We start from the raw sequence: 20,616 nt of genomic DNA, 5'->3' as shown, positions 1-20,616 counted from the left end.
AGAAAAGAAACTAGGAAAATGCAACTGGGGATTGGAACAAAGTGTATTTAAAATTTATTAATAATATATATCAACGGTACACCCATCAAGATGGTAATTGATATAGCCTATGAATTAAATCACCAAAACCCAAACTATTTGTAGATAGATATTTATAAGCTGTTCATATATAGTTAAAGAACAACCAAACAGAAGAACACTTGAGAGCCTGAGCATCTGTGAATTATCATGAAGTGCACACGTGTCATTTTAAACGTGCCAGCAGGCCCTGGCCAAGCCTCAAGCCACTGCGAGCCCCCTTGGGGCTTCAAGCTCCTGATTGTTGAAATGGTAGCCAAGATAGTCAGCCTTTTAAAGCAATTATTCTCAACTTAGCCAAAAGAAAAGAGCTATTCTGCAGAATGATAAAATTTGAAGGAAAAATTTAATTATGAGCACATTAAAAAAGCTTGGCCCTCTTCTTCCAAGAGAATCTTATTTTTGATCGCTCCCTCTGTAGTTCTCACTCTGAAAATATGGCTTGGAGCAAAATGCAAGTGTTAACATTCTCATACACTCCTTCTTTCTTTCTCATTTCACAGTCCTGACTTGTTCTCTTTCACTAATGGGTTGATGGTAGATAATCAGCTAATTAATTCTCCCAACGCACCTAATTTATAGCTCTATTCTAGTACTTTTATTGTTTGAATTATCTTATTAAAATTGTATTTTAAGTAGGCATAACTTTCAAAATTATTTAAGCTTCTAATTCACTGTCCTAGTATCCAATGTTGAGCACATTAGATGCTCAATAAGTATATAACGATTTGAACTTCTTTGATTTATTTCTTCTTGTCTCTGTTTATACTATATTATAAACACAAAATAGTAAGCCTCTTGAGGGCAGGGACATTGTCTTCTGCATACTCTGCTTACGTGTTTTACTACTCTTTACTTTCTTACATATAGCAAATGCTTCATATTGCTTGAATGATTGTTTAGGTAGAAGAAAATATATAATTTTTTTCATTACCAAAGCAAAGCTCTCTCTCTATGACCCTTCAAAGAGTTCCAATGCTTGAAACCAGCACTTTTTTTTGCAAATGATCTGTTGTTTGTGCTCTTAGAATTAATAAACCTTTAATAAAAAGCTAATTTTCTAGCTATGCAAGATCAAATCACTGCAGTTAGCCATAATAGTGTTAGAACATGCTGTATGAAAACAAGTAGGTTGAATTCTCTGTCTCTCAGAAAATTCCTTAATTTTCAAGCAAGACAGAGACCTTGAAAATTTCTCTTCCATCATGCCTCAAAAAATGCATATTTTACAATGCATCCAAAATTAGGAGAACATTAATTAGAGATCAAGTCAAGAAAATGGAAATCACTATAACAAAAAGTGAAACTTTAATTATTACAACGCTTAAACAAACTTCATAAATCATGCAAATTTGTTGTAATCATAGCATCTTTGCAGGCAAAAATTTCAAACTGAAAAACAATCCAAAATCTTCACCAGGAGAATTTTCAAAGGGAGCAACAGTTTTGTGCAAACAACCAGCTCTCCTGGGTGGAGTCTGACGGTCCCATCCCTGAGGGTCGCCTGCTAATTGCTGAAGTCTCTGGGGGAGGTAACATAGCTGGCAGTGTCTTCAACCTGTAAAAACACCACCATCTAATGAGTGAAGAAAATGTGATTGCACAATAATAAAGTGGGGGGAAATGTGTTGTTCAGTGCTTCAGGAGTCTAAAGGGGTCAGTATATGTTTTTCTTTCACAAAACAGAGAAAAGCAGATTTTAAATTACTGGTGAAGTTGATATAAAAAATTAAAAACTACGTAGTTCCAAAAACTTTTCTTTCTCTTCAGCCAAAGTCTACTAACTATCTCAGAAAGCATCTGCAATTTGTGAGAAGAGAGAAAAATGATGATCATGCCTTTTTAACTCTTTTAGCTAACAGGCATGGTCAAAAAATAAGTTAGGGTTCGTTCTTTCTCTTTGGTCCTATGTTATGTATTACGTATACATATACTACATCTCACGGCACATGAACTTCAGAGGGATTCTCAAATTGGTGGTACATTCACTGAAACTGAAATATTAAAGAGAAAATTGGTCCAGCTTATACATAGGAAATATTTCACATTGTTCAGCAGTCGGCCCAGAATCTGCAGTTTCCCAAATTCACTCTGCTATTTTCCCCTTTGGAGTCTTTTCTCATCATGTTCCTTTTGCCCAAGGTCTAGGGCTAAATTCCTAATCAACTTTCACAGCCTAGCCCTTCCTTAGTCCTTCACTGAATGGCTCTCTCTTCCTTTGAATGCTGGATCTCTCTGATGGCCTGCCTCAGATGACACCTTGGGTTATTGCGATTCCGGAGATCTCTCTTTCCCCTTATTAGAATGCAAATGCCTTGTGCACAGGGATGGTGCTTTAGCTATGTGTAAAAGTCACCCTGGAAAACAGTACCCACTAGTCTCAAAACAAATATTCATTATTTCATTCTGAATAATAAGAATTAGGCCAGAATCCATACTGAAATTTCTGAAATGTGGACTCTAGAAAGCATTAGTTATACAAATATATGTCATCCATCTGACTCTCACCCTCGTCTAGGGAAGCAACCCTGTTCGCTCTTCTGTGTTATCTTCCTGATCCCTAGTATACTCTCAAGCTTTGCCTCAGTTGGTAGCCTTTGGGAAAGCAATATTGCACTTGGTAGTCCGAGAGCACCTAGCACAGTGTAACACATGTAGCTGACATGTAGCAGGTGTTGACGAGGACAGAACAGTTAGAGATAATGTGGTGCTTTAGTTCCATGTACAAAAAGTCATGGTTTCTTAGAGAATTCTAGATTATTCAATTGCAAATTAAAAGATGTTACAGAAGACTTTTAATTGGGGATACTGAGAAAATATCCTTTTGTCTTCAAGAGACATTAATTTGCAGCACACATTTTAATCACAATAGTAAACATGAATGTACCCAGGAAACAAAAGCCACAATTGACAGTGGTTATTTTCTGAAGGTGGGAACATGTACAAAGTGTCTCTCTGGGGATTAGTGGATGGGCTGTCAGGAAGAGTCAGTCTTCCCACGGGCTCTCTTAAACCTCCCTTTCTTCCATGCACTGTGACCTTTTTTAAGACTAAGCTCTGCTATAATGATTACTTGCTGATTTTCTCTCTCTCTAGTCAGTACTGAGAAGAGGTAAAAAGAAAATGAAGCTAAGAAAAGAGCCCTCAAAATGCTTGGATCAGACTTCCTAGTCTCTAATTCCCATATCTACAGTGTCTAGATGCCCCACACTCTATAACCCAACTCTGAAAGCAGTGTCCAGTTTGTAGCCTCCACCTCAGTGATGTGACCAGAACTTAAATGGAGCAAAGGCCCTGTTACCATGGTAACCAAGCTCAAACACACTGACTTCCTGGGTCTTTTCTAGTGAGGGTAATATCCCCTCCAAAGAGGCTGAACAATGCTAAATAGCAACTCCACAGGAAGCCACTGGTGTTCTCTTTAGGGAAATGTTTCCCACCTGAGCTCTGAATTTTTCAGACACTTCTGCCCATCACACATACTTATGGTGAAACTTGGCAACGACCTAAGTCTTCAGTTATAGTACAACCCTACAGTGGTAAGTTAGATGGCCAAAGTCTTGTACCCGTAGAATACGTAATAACATGGGGGAAACACTCACTATATAATGCTAAATGAAGAGAGGGATGCAAAACCACATCACTGGTATGTTACCAATGCTATAAATATATATGAACATGCATAAAGAAAAAAAAAGCCTAGTAGAAATATACCAAAATGTTGGCAATAGTAATATATTAGTAGGATTCAAGGTGATTTATATTTCTTCCTTAAATTTTCTGCTTTTTAAATTTTTACAATAAATATGTGTTAACTTTTAAATCACAAAATGAAAATAATCATTGGTTTTTAAAATGATGCATTTAAATATGATCATGATAAGGAAATTATGGACAAAAGAAAAGTAACAAGGATCACTGCCCTGAGTTGCAGGGTAGCGCTCAAGAGACTGGGCTCTGGGATATGACTGTATGGCCTCATGGCCTTAGATTAACTTCTCTGAGCTTGTGTTTCCTTGCCAATTAAATGGGGATACTATATTTCATCAAATCTAAGATTCTATGGATCGTAAGATACGTACACCATCATTTTATGTGCCAGAAAGGTTTTTTAAATGCTGCCAATACTCCATTTTAAGCCACATTCCTATTTCAGAAATGTGAAATAAACGTGTCAGAGAATCAATGAAATGCAGTAATATTTATACCTACTTCATAAGCTTTTGTGAGGATTGAATAAAATAATCTACACTGTAAAGTTCTTGGAAAAGTCTATGATATGTAATCAAAGCTTAACAAAGGTCAGCCATTAGGTCAGACTCACTTAAGATGGCTAAGTCAAACCCTGAGTGGGAGGGTAGAGACTCCGGTTTGAGAGGTCTGAGGATGGCATGTAGATTGACGTGGGAAAGATGGTGAAGGCGGCTGAGCGCTAGGGAGAGATGGCTGTAGTCACGAAGACCTGAAGCCCGAGTCCCTACCCTGGCTTGACCAGGTATGAGAGCCACGAGTAGAAAATAGAGTCATTCTTTTAAAAGCAACATTACATAGGGTCCTAAAGCTTGAAATTCTCAAATAACTGGGTAATAAGTTAAACAGTGAGAGTTGAAGAGAGAAAAAGAGAAAGAGGAAGAAAGTTTGAGTTTGAGTGGCTAAAGTATTTCAGTCATCGAATTATCTCCTTCATCTCTAACATCTGTGGGGTAAACACAGGACACAGAGCCCTACAGCTTCATGGGTGTAGTGGAGAGGAGCTACAAGGAAAAAGCATGTTCACAGTCTCTTTTCTTTTTTTTTTTTTGAGGAAGATTAGCCCTGAGCTAGCATCTGCTGCCAATCCTCCTCTTCTTTGCTGAGGAAGACTGGTCCTGAGCTAACATCTGTGACCATTTCCTCTACTTTATATGTGGGACCCCTGCCACAGTGTGGCTTGCCAAGCAGTGCCATGTCTGCACCCTGGATCTGAACCGGCAAACCCTGGGCCACCGAAGCAGAACGTGCAAACTTAACCGCTGCGCCACCGGGCTGGCCCCCACAGTCTCTTTTCTTAAAAACTTTCCAAACAAGTGAACAAAATAAAGGCACGCATGTAGGAATATTTGCAATTTACATGCCTATAATAGTACGCATAAATTGTAGTAGAACTAATTACAGATAAATGCAAAAATGGAGACATGCTAAAAATGCATTTTTATCAAATTATTTCACATTTCCTGAGCTGCAACAAGGCTCTAGGAAATTAATGCTTTTCTTCAAGCACTTCTTATAAAAGCACCTATTGTGACTGAACATAAGGTATTCATAATTATCTTGGCTTAAGAGCAACAATAATGAAAGAGAAAGTTACTAAAAGCACTAAAAAGCAACATGTTTCATCATATTGGTCACTTAAAGGATAAATTTATTGTTTTTATTGACCCATAGATAAAGTGTTTACCAAACATTTACCATGTGAGCACTTAAGTTAGATGAGTGCAACAGTGGGGGCCAAAGCTACAGCCAGGAAATGAGCTAAAGAATGTTGACCAGACGGGAGAAATCTAGCAGAACGAATCAACCAGAACGCTGACCACCGAACATTTTCAAGTTTTGTATAGAACAAATCTTGTATAGAAACAAGGCCCAGCCTGGAAATGGTCCAGAAAAATGAAATCCTCTATGGTGCCAGGAATTGCACTGAGGTCAAACAAAGAGAAAAAGAAACTGTTGACAGAAAGATATTCCTTCCGTTTTTATGTGCTCTTAGCAGGCAAATCAGTTTTAGTGTGAAGAACGGCAGCTGTGGTGGGGTCTGTAATAAACTTCAAGCTCATGGTAAATTTTGAGACTCCAGAGAACAAAGCACATCATTTTGGAATATGTTAGCATTCAGGAAGAGCTAAGCCATTCAGATTTATCCTCCAAGTTCCCAAAGGGTACATTTTCTTCTTGTCGGGAGAAAGAGTCATCAAAGTACACCAGATGGAGTCAAAGGGAATAACTGATATTCAACTTTTGGATATCATGGGTGTTGATTTTAAGATTGATTTTTTAAACTAGTATTTGTGCTTACCAATAATAATTATTGCTATTATTTTTGTTTTCGTTTTTAGGACAGAATCTTTCAGGTTTTCATAAAATGACAGACTTTGTCAAATTCTGGAGTGAAAGGGGCTTCACCCATCTTCCAGTCTCGCGTTATTCCATGTAACGCCCCTGAAGGAGGAAAGTCATGTGGAGGTCATGTAGGAGGGAGGTGTCTGTGGGTCATGCTGAGCTGCTTCTCAACATATGCTCACCCTCCTCCCTTGACTGCACTGACTTAGAACAAAAAGAGTTGTCCATCCTGGGTGTGGGTGACTTCCGCTTTCAGTTAGCAATAAAAGCCTTGTAGCGGGTCACTGCCCCAGTAGATAATCAGTGAGCATGTCTTCTTTGTATGGGCACTTTCAACTTTTGGATCAGAGGGCACAAGCTCATATTTCTACGGAGGCCAGGCAGGTTGTATAAATGAGCTCAGTGAAGTCAGGGTGAAAAAATTAATTGAGCAAGTGCATTGATGATTGTTGACTGACACTTGGCCTCAATGTAGGAGATAAAGGGAGTAAAGGAGGCTGTGGTAACTGTGAGAAGGCAGGCTCTATTTTAAAAGGGCAGCCACCATTTGGCTTCCCCTGAGAGCTCACTGAGGAATATAGGCTTAGTTGCCAACTCAATTTTCAACTGATGCTGGCTTCTCGGGCATGCAACCTGTGCAGTCACACCAGGCCAGCACTTAGAAGGGCCCACACTTGCTTTAATCCTCTACTGTCACTGTCATGAAATTCTTAATAATTTTTGAACAAAGGTGCCTACACTTTCATTTTGCACTGGACTCCCAAAATGATGTAGCCAGTCCTGTTTTCGAGAGAAGTTGTGTATCCATAGTTTTCTTTAATACACTCTGATTTTTAAATATTGGAAATTAATTCAAATTTTAAAATGCAGTGAATGCTACACATTTGCAAGCTAGCTGGTTCAGGAGCTGGCAACAGATTTTAACCCTGTAGTTCGTCTCAGCGATTACCCTAGAATCTTAGAACTTGGAGCTGTGAGTTCTTCAATACAACCTGGCCCATCCCCTCATCCTCCAGATAAGGGAACAGTCACAAGGAATGAAAATAGAAGCACAGGCTGTCGTATATAACACCTGCTACACTGGGCCTTTTGGGAGCAACCTTCCCTGGACATACCTCCCATACACAAGGAATCCGAGTTTTATGGCATCTGTGAAGTGTCCACTTTCTGCTTCATCACTTTAATTTCTGCCAAGAAAGTTTCTTTCATCTTTTGGTGACTTATATTTTTTCCCAGTGATTGTAAACCATTGTTGCTTTAATTATGATTTACACAGTAATTTTGCAAGTAGTGTCTCTTGACGTAGCCAGACATCTGTACGTTTCTAGGGCCCGGTCTACACGGGAAGTACACTACCCGATCCTACTGAAGGGCTGCAGGCTTTATGTGGGCAGTTTCTTTCTTTCCTCCTTCCTTCATGCCACCAGCTTTGAAAACACTCTATGTGACATAAGACGAGGAAAAAAATAATGTGCACAAATGTATAATCACATTCTAGGATAACTTTTATTCTCCTTTATCATTAATACATTAGAAAAGTGTGCTTTCCTAGGTTATCAGGCATTACATGGGCTGGCTATTTTTATGAATTTTAATTTTGTGTTGGACCCAGCCCTAGTTTTTAAGAATTTGAAATAAGCAACATAAGCTGTCTTCAAGAGTCCCCCAGTTTATATTTCTTTGCCTTTCTACCCCTATTTCCGTATCTTTCTCCCTGCCTGGTTCTATGGCATCCTATGGCCTACGAGAACTCTGGCAAGCTGTTAGTTGTTGAATATCTGCTTTGGCAGATCCTGAGGCAGGCAATGATTCTATTTCTAATAGTGAAATTTTATACCTGAAGCCGCTAGTATAATCATTTCATTCCTATGTGTCTCAAAGTCTCATTTTCAAAGTAGATTAAACTTTTTAATGGAGTAGTAGGATTTACAGACAACTTAGTTGAAACATATTGTGATGGATAAGACAGGTGTTTCAGGAACAGATTTGAGAGACTACAAAGTAAAACGTCAAAAACAAACAACCTGTGCCTTGAATATAATGGAGCTCTAGTCCTGGCCAGATTAAGAGTTTGAGTTAATTTAAGCAGTTTTTCTTTGGGATCGGTACCCTGCCCCGTGAGGGTGTCTGCTTCTCCCCAGGTCACTCCGAGGGATCCAGTGGACCTTTGATGCCCAGTGCTAGACTGGATTTCCCTCTCACGGAGATAAAGGTCAGGGAGGAGAGACTGCGTGGCAGACAGTGAGATGTTTTGGAGACACAGCAGGATGTCGATGGTGTGGCCGCTCTTTGTGCATTCATGGCGGCAGCCTGCCAGGCCGCTGGGCCAACAGTGCCTGTGTTTGCTCCTTTGTTATTTGGTACCATGTGGTGCCAGGAATACTCTGGCAGCTGATACTGTCAGCAGGTTCCCCTAAAACACCAAGTAGCCCTGGGTAGACAGGAGGAAATAATGTTTGCGGCCACATAGGGACTTGTGCCACCATTTTACAGGGCATTGGCTTTTGTTATTTGTTTATATTTTTAAACCAAAGGGCGCCACCCTTCTCTTTGTGATTCTTTGAAGACAGCAAGGTTCTACTGCTTTTCTCTGTTCTTAAGAAGGATCATGTCTGAAAGATAAATAACTGTAAGATAGTAAGAGGGAGCTGGACTTACTTGAAAAGGCCACATTGAAATAAAACAAGTGAATACCATGCTTCAAGCAAAGCAGGAAAGATGAAGCTTTCATTTTAAGAAATAGCTACTATCATCCAAAGAAATTATGTGACATGTGTAGGACTTCTTGGTGTATACAGTGTGTTATTCCTCAAGGACACATGCTGTTCACATGCAGACCATGAGAAAGACTGTGTTGGGGATCCGGCCACAATAAACGGACCTAAGTCACTGAGTACATGACCTGCAAACTCATCCTTACTTACATGTTTCAGCCTTGTTCTATTAGTGAGAAAATTGTAGTCCAAAATAAAAACACCCTGCGGGCATATCTGTGACAGACAATGACTTCTACTGGGGAGGTAATGTCTTGAGGTTGAAAGCAATTTCAACCAGCCACAGTTCAAATCCATCTCCATATTTACTTCAAAATATCAAGTCTATGGAATGGAGTTATTTTTCAGTCAAAACCTGGTCTATCAAAGGATACTATTTCTTTTTTCCTCTAGATTTCATTAAATGATCAGTTCTGAGAGAAGAAATGCTTCTGATCAAACAAGTGTAATCAAGTACTTAGGATGACTCACCCAATGTAAATCGTCCCCAAGGAAGAATGATATGCTTAGACACTTCATATAGAAAAATCTTACTAACTTAGAACCCCATAAATTATTTAAAATATGAAAGTGAGCTGGGATATTTCATTTCATTCAAGCAGTCAAACACATTTTCATTTACTCAACACATTTGGATTAGTCCTGGAGACTGGAGCCATTCTGGAGAGGGTTGAAGGGGGAGTGGGAGATGACAGGTAGAAAGAGTGGGCAACTCTTTGAAGTTTAGTTGTGAAAGAAAATAGATGGGGATAGCTAGAAGGAGATGTGAGATGAAAAAGGTGGTTCATTTATTAATTTGTTTTTAAGAAAGGAAAGTCTTACGCATATTTATAGCTGTTAAGAATGATCCTAGAGAGGGATAGTTTGTAGGTATGGCAGAAGGCATGATCAGAAGAGAAAAGTCCCTGTGAAAGCAGGAGGAGATGAAACCCAGAGCATACAAGGGCAATGGGGAGGGATGAGCCACATGCAGATGGAGGGCACTTCTTCCATTGTGACCACAAGGTAAGGAGGAAAGGATGGATGCCAACCACGTTACTCTGTGGACTTCAGGGCCTGAATTTGAGGGAGCTCCCATCTGAATTGTTTACCTGGGTGAGTTTTGGTTTTTCTCTGTGTAGTAGGTGAGAAAGATCATCTGTGGAGAGAGAGAGGAGATTAATTAGTTTAGGAGATTTGTGAATAGCAATGAGAGCCTGACCTGGCCACTGTTGGAAATGAGAGCAAGCTGCAAGAGAGGCTCAGAAGAATTGCTGGGCGATTTTGAGAACTCAGTTAAGATTAGAAACTAAGACTATATAGTGTCATTAAAATGCAAGATTGTGAGGTTTTTCTTCCACAGAACTCAGCAGCACCAATGTTGGTCCCAGAGGGACAGGGATCAAGGAAGCATGGGGGGTGGACACAGAAGAATGATGGAGGAAGAATGTGGAGGATGTTGAGAAGAGAGATGAAGTATAGGACAAGGAAACCACAGTGGATAAACTTGACTGAGCTCAGGGAGGTGGCATTTGAGATCATTTGTGCAACCCCCTTAATTAGCAAATAAGGAAACTGAGGCTTAGGGAGGTTTTGTTTAGCCACTGATTTTTCTGAAGACTATGTCATCAAACAAATCATTATAATTATTTCCCATTATCCTATATGAACTTTGTGATAAATGAGGATTTCATTGCTGAGCAAAACCTTTGTTTCCAATGGGTAAACAGAAACAGCAGTATGTAATAAAAGACAATAAAACTGTAATTCTCCACAATATTTTAAAATACAAAAATTATGCTAAGTCAAGAGGGACATATATGTGCTACAGATATTAACTGTACAAAGGGCTTCCACGTACCTCAATGTATCTAGGGAGTAAAATATACTTCCTTTGCATCTGAAATTAATATTCTAGCTACTTTCACTAGGATATAACTTCTGTAAAGACTGTAGAGTCTTTCCTATAACACTATCCCCAAAACCTCCAACAGGACCTTGATGAGTAGGCATTCAATGATGTTTTTGAATGAGTGAATACATTAAACAAGGCTAACTCTTCCCCTTGACCTCCTATAGGTCCTTAAAGTCAAAATTAGACTTATTTTGCACCCATTCTCTTCCCACACACACACCCACAAAGAATCTGATCTTTCTTTGTGTTATCCATTTCAGTTAAAGGTGTTTCCATTTACCTAGTCAACAAAGCAGAAAAACAGGAAAACATCAGTGATTCCTTCCTCATGCCCGTTTCTAGGATTAATCCTGTCAATCCTATCTTGGAAAGAGTTTGATCAATACTTTCCCCTTCTCAGCGTTTTCACAGTTCTGCTCTGTGCAAGCCTTCATCATTTCCCAACTTGATTGCTGCGTTGGTCCTATATTTAGGTTCCTTGACCAAAAGTTTTCCCCCATTGGTCCAGTGTTATTTCCCACTGCCCATCCACTTGCTAAAACTATGGCCCATTATTTTCTACAGAATAAATGTCCTTAGCATGGCCTTTAAGAGTTGTACAATCTAATCCCTTGCTATGCTTCGAGTTTTGTCTCTTTCCATTTTGCATTCTTGTCGCTCTTTTTTTATTTTTTGCCGCATTTTTGCCATTTTGCATATTTTCACAATTCTATGCCTTTTCTCATGCTGGGCTTCTGTTTAGAATACTTTTGCTTCCTAGCTCATCCAATAAAATCATAATTATTCCTCATATTTTCCTCCATTATTAACTCATCGTCCAATGAGCTTCTTCACTTGAAATTCATATAGTGACTACTCAGTTACATTTTTGCTGCTGATGGCATTTCTCTAAAAAACAAAAAACCCTACTTTTAAAAGATATGAAACAATATCAGTGACAGGAGATTAAGAGAAAATGAAAAATTTAAATTAATATTTAAACTCAGTATCATAATGGACATAAAATATAAACAAGATAATTGACTGTCCTCATAATTAGATTAAAATAAGTCAAAATAACTACAAATAGCCCTATCATTTTGCGCCTTTCTGGTTGGAAAAATATAAAAGTTTGATTTAAAAAACAGGGTAGGCTGGGAGATAGGCACTTTTAATCATCTCGTGAGAATGTAAGTTGGTAAGCTCTTTGTGAAAGGAAATTTAACATTCTTCAAATTTCTAAATGCAGGTATCAATTGATGTTTATAAGGTTGTTTCCTTTGTGGGCCTGTTTGTTTCTAACTTCTCAGTTGTCCCTATTTTTTTTCTCTCTTTAGAAATTGAGATTCAGACAGGAGTGGGATCCTAATGGGAATGGGTAGGTGCTTCAGTAAATAAATCTTGTCCACTTTGGTTGTGTGCCACGAATTTGTTTCTTCTGGCCGATGTGGTTCGTGTTTCTGAAAAAAATGAATAAAGGCCCATTAAGTGTTCAAGTGAACAAGCTATCCACAGCCAGAGGATTCAGCATGGCTGGTCAGGAAATGTGAGACAGGAATTGTCTTTAGGCAATACACATTAATACACATGTGCTGATCATATCTGAGAAGATTTGAAGGAAGTGGTGGGAGACTAACTATGCTCCTTTTGCAGTGTGCTTATCAGTGGCGGCAGCAAAGGGTAGCTTGGAGAGTAATGTTCCCTCATCCCACAAGCCACCCATGATAAAAACCTGAGCTAACTTAGAACAGTGTGCTTTCTATGCAAACACAGGCCTAGACCCTGCCTTGCATACACCCTTCCATCTGGGTTACTGGCCCCAAAGCCTCTTGTCCAGAAATTCTGGAGCCACCACTGAGGCTCATTAAGACCTGACTTTAAGATTTCTAACAACATCACTGGAGGATCAAATCACGGGAAGTAACAAGAGGTGTTCTTTCAGCATTCTGAGGTTCAAAACCCATCTCTGCCACTTAGTAGGTCTAATCTCTTACCTAAACTCTGCCATTCACCTTGGCCAATCCTCTGTGCCTTGGTTTCCTCAAGTGCAAAATAAGGATGTTAATAAGAGTCTCTACCACATAGAATTCTTATGAGGTTCTCATGGGTTAATATATGTAAAGTGCTTACAACAGTACCTGACGTATAGAAAACACTGAATAAGTGTCAACTCTCATTATTATTTCAGAAACACTTAGTTCATTCTGGGAAGAAAGGTGGTATCTATTGTTTAAATTAGAATAACTCTAGTTATATAAATTTCACACGGAAGACAAAACATGCAATAGGAGCAATTTGCTACCAACCCTGAAATACAGACATCTATGTAAACGTTAGAAATATATGTCTACCTCTTATCTTGAAGTTAGTTGAAATTAGTGACTGTAGATTGCCTTATGTGCCCCAGTACTGTAGCCAGAATTTCCACCTACCATTTCTCCTCCACAGCATTCCTAGCCCAGCCACAGCCATCAACTCACAGGGGCTGCATGCTGACTTTGTCTGGCTCATTGCTAGGGGCCCAGTCTGATCTAGGGTGATACCAAGAGGTCCAGCCAGCCCTGGCTCACCTCTGTTCTAGAGAATCTCTGAAAGATAGCTTCAGGAATCTCAGAATGTGGAAAAACCTGGCTTTCCTGGGATGTGGTGGTGATTTGGTTGGCTCTGAGAGAACCTTCCTCTCCTGCTTACTGGTACCTAAATTCCTTTAGTAGAAATTCATCCTCTCGGCCATATGCTTCTACAGCTGTAAAAATCAAAATGTCACCAAATGATTAATTTATACCTGACTTGGGTTAGAGACACCATAAGACCTGTGAGAGGTGGGAAGGGATACGAGGCGGAGGGAAAGGAGACAAACCTTCAACTTCTCAGTAATATATTTTCCTAAAGCCAGTCCTGTTTCCTAGACTGAAGCAAGTGTGACAGCTCAGAATTTTCTACGCTAAGAAAAATTCCTTGTTAAGAAGAATCTCTCAAGACAGTACTCAGAAAATCCAAATAAGACCCTTCAATCTTGAGTCAAAATAAAATCATTTAAATTCATCACCCTTGGACAGATTTCGGCACTTACTCAGATCAGGACCTGGAAAATAGTAAGAATAAAAGGAAAAAGGGGAGTTTGTCCCCTTTCTAATAGCATCTGCCAATTGACTGTGAATCAATAGTTTATGGCTTTAAGGCTGGTTGTAAAATAAAGGCCTTATGGATAACACAGTTTGCGATCAGTGCTGCCGCCTAGATCTGCCACTTTTGTGCATGTGGTTTCGTAATCATGTTTAATCCCTTTATCTTTGGCAGATATAGGGCCATGAGGAACATCACATGTAGTTGGGTAGGTTATAACATGAACAAGGATGCCCAGCTAAGGGGCAAATGTGGACAAATATCCAGCTACATTCTGCTAGCCTAGCTGAGCACCTTGACTCAGGAAAAGAGTCCCCCTACAGGAAATGGTACTATAAAAAAATTCTTTCAAAGGTACTCCAATGGCTAATGCACAAAGATTCATCTACCTCCTTGGGGCATCTTTTACTAATCCCCACAAAGGTGCTCCACGGGATGCAGCAACAACCTTGGTAGACATTTTTAGCTCCCCAGAATTCTGAACTCCATCCCTATGATGGGGGAATTCTCCATTATATAGGTCTTCAAGAGAAGCAGAACCCACCATGTAAACCAGGCAGGCCAGATAACCTTCCAGCCTCCTTTGCAGCCAGGATGAAAGAATATGGCCCGTGAGATGCACATTTCCTGGAATGTGAATTGGGAGTTGGAGATGCACTGAAAAGGGCAGGGAGAATCCCTTAGGGCGGCAGGAAATTCCAGTTTCCAGAGGCAGAAGCAGAGGTAGCAGGAGCTGTAGGAAGCTTTCATCACGCAGTGCCACAGCGAAGGCTTTGCATGCTGGGTTGCCTCAGACTGTGGGCCAGTTCTGTCAGGGTTTGGTTCTTGTCCTGCCTGCTGCAAAATCTCCCATGTCTAGCGTGTTTCCCAATCTGATTCTCCAAGATTCTCAGCAGTAAATTCATTTTTTATTTAAATTGGTCTCAGTCATTTACAAATCAGAACCCTGAGCAGGGATTACGATAGGGAGTGCTGTGATGTTGGTATCTTTGACATTTAGAGTTAAAAATTATCCTAGAAAAGTTATCAGGCAGGACTCTTCACCGTCCTCCCACCACACGTAGAGGGCTTCCTCTGTCTTCTGGGCCAGTACTCACCTGGCTTTGGATCCAGTCCTCTCCCACCATCTCAGGAATCTTAGAATACCAACTATTTATTACTTTCTTGTATATGTAAAACATATGATACATATGTATATGTATCAACTAGATCCTTCCTGTCAACATCTGAATGTGACCACATGCTCCCAGCTAAGTACAATGATTTGTGATGAGCCCACATGTCTGTCTAGTTATTGCTCTGTCCCGACAGTTCACTAACTGGGGTGCCAGAGTACTGAGTGTTTCAAGAATGGGCTCGAGGTGTGCCATAAGATATCGAAGGTCAGAAATACTTATGGTAACAAATATTTGGTGAATTCACTTCTATAGATTCTCATGATTTCCCCCAGATTGTCTACCAGTGCCCTAAGTCTCTTGTCTGCTGTATCTATTCTATGGTTTAGCACATATATTTTTCAATAATTATAGTTTTGGGGGCCGGCCCGGTGGTGCAGCAGTTAAGTGCACGTGTTCTGCTTTGGCGACCTGGGGTTCACTGGTTCAAATCCCCAGTGGGGACATGGCGCAGCTTGGCAAGCCATGCTGTGGTAGACGTCCCACATGTAAAGTAGCGGAAGATGGGCACAGATGTTAGCTCAGGGCCAATCCTCCTCAGAAAAAAGAGGAGGATTGGTGGTAGTTAGCTCAGGGCTAATCTTCCTCAAAAAAAAAATAAAAATAAATAGTTATAGTTTTTATTTTCAAATTTTTACTTGGTTCTTTTTCTCCATAATGCTTTATTCTTGTCATATGATTTTCAAAATTATTTTTGAACATTAAAAACCTTTTCAGATTCCTCTATTATTACTAGTTCCAGGGTATGAGTTCTATTTGTTGTGTACGCCGACATCTTCTCTCTCATTGCAGTGAGTCAACTTCTGTAATCTTAGTCAGTGAGTTTATCTTCAGTGGAGATCGTTTCCGCTGAGCTCTTAATACTCACTTCCAAGATTGCCTCTCCTAGAACCCTTCATGTTTCATTATTTCTGAACCATCTGAACCATTTTGTATATTTTTTGGCTCATGGTTTCTGTATAATAACATAGACGTGAATCAGAACCATGCACCATACATGGCATGGATTTAGAATTCAAATTTCTCGAGAATGTCTTCTTTGCTACTCATTTCCTGAATTCTTATAATATCCCTGAGTTGGTGGATGCTGTATTTTTAGCCATTTACCCCAACTGAAAAGCCTCTTCCTAGCTCAAGCTTACATGCATGGGAAGGACAGCCCCATCCCAGCCCCTTAGTATGCACAAGGTCAGCAAAGTTTGACTCCTATTCTTAACTGACTGTTACAATTCCTGCTCCTAATGTTTATGTCTGCTCACAGTACCCCTGCAGGCTGCTTCATTCCCACTCCTGTTCAAGATTACTTACTTTGAATTCCCATTGCATTTTTAATACCCATGTATTTCATTTGCCTGCTTTGGAGATTTTTATGTATGTGTTTAGATCTATAATGTATTTTTCTGTGTTACCATATGACTTGAGTGGAAAGGATGTCTCCCCATCTCAATCCAATCTGTCATCTTGATCAACAGTCTGGATTGACATTGTTAGCAAACTTAGGAGGTAATTCTTATAGACACTAAAGTTTGGAAATGACACATGAAAGTTTGAACATCAGTGCATAATGGAATTTAATACTTTCTTTTTCACCACTCCTCTCCACTCACAAACACACAGCCAATCACTCAAATTCAATTTACTTCCTAAATATTCTTGTCTTCCCACTACTCGCCTATTCATTTGGACTATTGAAATGATTTCACAACTGAAATCCCTGTATCTAGACTTTCTCCCTTAAAAATCTAGCCACCTCCTACCATCAGGGTGATGTATCTATACCATGCATTTGTCCAAGCCTAAAATTCTTCCATTATCTACAAAATAAAGCCCAAACTTCCTAGTACTATTTGAAAGATCCTCCATGATCCAGCCTTTATCTTTCCTTTTTATCTTGATGTTTTGAACTTAACCTCATGAGGTTTCCTACACAGGCAGTGTTTATGAACCTCAGTTTTGTGCATACTAGAAGGACCTTGTCCTTGTATCTCTTTCTTCCTAACCTATCTACTCCTGTTCATGTTTCAAAACTCAGTTCAGGCATTATCTCCTTTAGGAAACCTTCTTTGGCCTTCCAGGCAGGCCTTAGGGCCCCTCGTCTGTGCTCTTAGAGGACTCTAGATATACTCCGTCACAAAACATTATGTTGAAAGTTTATTATATGTCTGTCTCTCTCACAGACAAGAGCTTCCAAAGAAGAGCTTATATTTTGTATTCCCAGCATCTGGCTTAGAGGATAGCACATAGTAGTAATGTTTGTCGAACTCAAATAAATTGTTAAGAATCTCAGAAAACCAGCTCTTTCTAATGAGCTGGATTCTCTCTTAAAATTTTACCTGCTTTGGAACATGTAACCTGGTCAGAAAAACATGTCCTCAAAAGTCTTAAACTAAAAAGCTTTTCAGTAGATTATGCTCTTGGAAAATTGGGATCTGTCCAGGAGAAACATTCAACTCTTGCTGATATGCTCACTTGGCTCTCCCAGGGTGATAGAAATACTGCTTCTAGGATAACTCCTTGTCTAACTTACAGATTTTTCCCCATAGAAGATAGTAATAACAGTTTCACTGAAACACAATGAGACTGAGAAAAGTAATAGAGAAGCAATTAGTTACAATATTGTCACTCATTAAGACTGGAGTGCACAGTGTGACCCCAGTTTCAGAGAAAAAAATAAACAGAATCAATACAAGTGATCGAAGACTGGCTAGTAACTATACTCTACTTTAAACCTTTTCAGACAACTTAAGATTCCTCCTTCTCATATTTGGAATACCTTGGAGTACTTTGAGGTCCCATAAGATTTTTTCTCCTGTAACGAACAAAAATTAGGCTAGCCAGCAAAGATCTTTGAGATGTTTTATGCCACAAAAATGATGTTTCTTTTTCTTTTCTACTGTGTGTGTCCATGTGTGTGCATGTATGTATGTGTGTTCAGTACATTCAGGGATTATCAAGGGATTTAAAGCATTTAAGAAGCATGAGTTACTTTTTTTTTTTAAAACATCTTGAGTTACTCTTAAACAAGAAAAAAACATACAATTTTAAAGCTAAAAAAAAAAAGGAGATTTACTTGAGGTATCCTTCTTATTGTCTCTGTTCCCCACCTCACTTTGAATATTTGAGGCTCAAAGTATTTAATCAGGATGAGTGAATTCATCCATGTGTAAATCCTGAGGTGGTTTTAAAACTTCCATTTGTCATTAGAGAAAGTGAACATCCAGGCACTTGCCTCAGATTACTGTGTTGTTGACAGAGTTGGGAACAGGACTTGGAATTTTCCTGCTAGATTTCTTTGAAGCTTTGAAAGTCGTTGAAATAACTTTGAACAATGCAATGAGTGTGAAAGCAGGTATGGGAATTTTCCTTAGCTGTTCTGACCTGCACAGTTTTGCAAAGGAGTTGTGGGTGGGAAATAAGAATGAGAGGGACCAAGGTGTTTTTCTCCAAGTCAGAGAGGGAGAGTGAGCGCTGGAGCTTGGCATGGCTTCGCAGTTTGGTGCTGTCATTACTATCTTTTCATATTTACCCTAAGAAAGGAAGCTGAAGTACTCAGCAAATTCCTTCACTGTTCCGCCATACTGTAGTATGATTTCCTGAGATTCCTTTCCTCTGACTGATTCCTTTCCTTTGATAGTTGAAATTGGCCACCTACAGAAAAATAGCAGAGATGTTACACAGACCAAGCCTCACGGAAACCTCCCCCATTTGCAAGTTTCTGGAGTTGCTACTGTTCTTACTTCCCAAACTCACACTCATGCCTGCGTAAGTGCCCTGAGGTATACAAGTACACACCCGTCCAGAGGGCACTCCTACTGCCTTTGTGGCCAGCACCTGGTGGTTGTCCATAGGTAGTCCTTCAGTTGACCTTTACAGATGTGCACATCAGAACCAACCAGAAAGCTAAAAGATCAGATTACCAGCCATACCCAAACTCTGACCGAATAGGACTGAAGAGAAGCTTGAACTGATGTGTTTTTAGAAAGCTCCTCAGATGGACCTAATGTGTAAATGTCAAAAACTATAGAACAGGAGAGGAAGACTTCACAGCCCTCTTTTGAAAGGGCAGATGAGAGAGAGAGGCTCATCACTGAATTAGCTTGCCTGACAATCGTCTTCTCCTATGTGTTTCTTTTCTAACAACCACTGGATATTGACCAAAATTTACCTGTTTCTTAGGCTATTGTACTCTCGAGTTATGTCTGTTTGATGACTCCAGGCCTGTTTGTCTGTCAGTGGGGTTTTGCATTTCCTAATAAAAGAATTGTATGTCATATTGTCAGTAATATAGACCTTTCTTTTATCAAAAAGAACAAAAAAAAGGAAAGCCCTGTGTCAGACATAAAAGGAAAGCCTAATTTACATATCTGTTATATAAATTATCTTACGAAAACCATTTAATAAGATCTGAAATGGCTTCTAAATGTCTTCCCACTTTGGGACCAATGTTACTTGGTTGACAACAAAAACAAAAAGTTTCCTAAAAAACATTTTTGGGAAAAGAAAACGCAATCTGTAATTAAAACATGAGAAGTTTCAGTTCATCTAGGAAAGGCAAGTATTGTAATTATTGTACTAGTATGATTGCTATTTCAAGAAATGTCTTCCACACAATAGCCAAGAAGTGGAAGGAATGCATGTGTCCATCAGTGGATGAATGAAAACAAAATGTGGCATATACAAACAAAGGAATATCATTCAGCTTAAAAAGGAAGGAAATTCTGATACGTGCTACAACATGGATGAACCTTGAGGACATTATGCTAAGTGAAATAAGCCAATCAAAAAAAGACAAACACTGTATAATTCCACTTACATAAGGTATTAGAGTAGTCAAATTCATAGAAACAGAAAGTAGAATTGTGGGTGCCAGAGGCTGAAAGGAAGGGGAAATGGTGTATTGCTGTTTAGTGGGTAAAGAGTCTCAGTTTTGCAAGATAAAAAAGGTCTAGAGATTGGTTGTACAACAATGTGCATATACTTAACACTACTGAACCGTACTCTTACAAATGGTTATGATGGTACATTTTATGTCATGTGTTTTTTTACCACAATTAAAAAAGAAAAACAAAAATGTCTTCCAGTTGAAAGGCCAAGTGCCTTTGTGACTCAATAATCAATACTGTCAGTTTAGATAAGGCACTACAGAATTGAAATCAGAGCAAGCAGAAATCAGTTTTGACTTTGACCCATGATATTTGAACAAAATTAGGGTGCATGTTATTCATCTATTCATTCTTTTAGACAGTCAAAAAGTATTTATTTGTTGTGCGTCTCCTTAGCTTTAGTTTCATAGACATGTGACTGGATTTAGGTCAGCCTCATTTTTATCTAGAGGGTATCAGATTCAGTCCAGGGTGTCCCAAGGGTGTATTTCTGGGGACCTGACGTTTCTAGATCTGGGTGGTCTCCTGTCAAGCCAGTGTCATTCTCATTGCTACTAAGAATGACCTGGAACTTCAACTCTAAAGCAGAACTGATCAAATATGGCTCCTGT

At 39.4% G+C, this 20,616-nt stretch overlaps 1 protein-coding gene and 1 long non-coding RNA gene across 2 annotated transcripts in view; one reads left to right on the top strand and one right to left on the bottom strand.

The window, feature by feature from the left end:
* CCDC192 (coiled-coil domain containing 192) overlaps positions 1-20,616 on the top strand; it is a gene marked incomplete at its 5' end in the record, with an annotated part of 172,174 nt that overhangs the window by 84,435 nt on the left and 67,123 nt on the right. The gene's annotated exons all lie outside the window — the stretch shown is intronic.
* LOC124242469 (uncharacterized) lies at positions 1,395-18,765 on the bottom strand. Its single transcript, XR_006889455.1, has 3 exons — positions 18,649-18,765; positions 10,040-10,086; positions 1,395-1,636 (listed from the first exon to the last, which is right to left on the bottom strand). It is a non-coding gene; the product is annotated as an uncharacterized LOC124242469 (long non-coding RNA).

The sequence above is a fragment of the Equus quagga genome, chromosome 7, assembly GCF_021613505.1.
Source record: "Equus quagga isolate Etosha38 chromosome 7, UCLA_HA_Equagga_1.0, whole genome shotgun sequence".
NCBI classification, from domain to species: Eukaryota; Metazoa; Chordata; class Mammalia; order Perissodactyla; family Equidae; genus Equus; species Equus quagga.
The sequence above is the reverse complement of the archived record's forward strand: the minus strand, read 5'-3'. Positions and strand labels throughout refer to the sequence as shown.